This window comes from Amborella trichopoda, chromosome 12 (assembly GCF_054954075.1).
Source record: "Amborella trichopoda isolate Santa Cruz 75 chromosome 12, AtrichopodaSantaCruz75HAP2 v2.0, whole genome shotgun sequence".
Classification (NCBI taxonomy): domain Eukaryota; kingdom Viridiplantae; phylum Streptophyta; class Magnoliopsida; order Amborellales; family Amborellaceae; genus Amborella; species Amborella trichopoda.
Window position 1 is genome coordinate 40,369,016 of NC_142347.1, and position 1,652 is coordinate 40,370,667.

Consider the following 1,652-nt stretch of genomic DNA (forward strand, 5'->3'; position numbering starts at 1 on the left):
CTTCCATGAAGTACGAGACAACCCTGGTTTTTGCCTAACTTAGGACCCAAATGACTTTCTAAACTTCTAAAATCTAATTCCTTCTCAAATTCATGAATTTGGACTTTTGAAAATTGTGTAGAATTGTAGATAAAGAAATTCCTATTAAAAGTTTTAAATCTATTAGGGTTACTTAGAATCAATTCAGGACAAGAACAATCAGAACTCATATGAGATTAGAACTATCATGAATCCAAAACACGTTAGAAATCTATCCAAAATACATCCGTGTCGTGATAGAATTCATGCTTCCCACAAAATGAAGAGAGACGTAGGAGCAACACAAATCGCATTGCAAGTGCCAGAGAATCGGTGATGCAAATTGCATTGCTATCTATCCGACAATCCTGATTAATTCTAATAGTGATTTGAAGAGTAGTTTAGTCTTCAAAATGAGGCCCAGCCTATGAGATTGGATAGTTTAGATGTAATAAAGGTTGAACTTGTTATAATATGAGCAGTGCCAGAGTTTTAAAAATTGGACCGTCACCCACCGGTCCGAGTTGAACTGGATGGGTCATTAAATTGGACCAAGGCAACTTGGCCAATTTGAAAGAAATAAACAAAAATAGAAAAAGAGAAAACAAAGAAAGAAGGCAAGAAAAAAGGAAAAAAAGAAAAAAAAAAAAAAAAAGATATAATAATGGATTGAAAGCCAAATATTTAATACGATTATATACAACGAGACCATTACTTTTGGTATAGGGAGGTCACAATTACTTACAACCATCCTATGTGAAATCTAAAAGCTTGGGTATGTCACAAAGTTTCAAAAAATTTCTTTTGCACTTTGAGCTTGGTCAATGAAATGCATCCATCAAATTTCACATCTAATAGTCAAGATTAATTGTGACTACCTTGTACCAAAGGTAAATGGTCTAATTATATACTTTTTCTTTAGATAATTACAGTTTGGAGATTGTATACTAGCTATTAATGTGAAATCCAATACCAACCCATAAATTTTACTTTGTACTTTGTGATCAGATAATGACACATCCTCAACCGCTGGTTTTTAAATCTAACGGTCAATGATGATTGTGACATCTCTCTATAAAAAAAATATGATATTATTATATACCTTTCTATTTGTAAAACTTGAAATTAATTTTTTCCTACTTCCAATGAGATTTGTCTTTGTGGGTTTGGGAGAAAGAGGTCCAAAAACCAGCTAAAAACTTCCAATGAGATTTGTCTTTGTGGGTTTGAGAGAAAGAGGTCCAAAAACCAGCTAAAAACTCTTAATCGATCAAGAGATAAATATGTGGCTTGTGGTTGGTGATTTAGATAGATTTGAGGCAGGCGATTCCAAAAGGAGAATAATGGTTGATGGTGGATCGAGAGAGAGAGATGAGAGAGATTTTTTCCTACGCGTTAGGTGTTGGTACGTATGTGGCCATGGCCTTTAAACGTGTTATTTTTCTCTATCTTATAATTTAATGCTTATCACTAAAATAAATATGCTTATTAGAGAGAGAAAGTATCGTTATCTAACGAGTAGAAAATAACCACCCACCTCCCAGGATTATAGGGCCACGTTTATCAGAAATTTCAGGAGGAAAGCCGAACGTTAAAGAACGGCCTCCTGCCATCCCTCTTTATGAAGGGTTTCA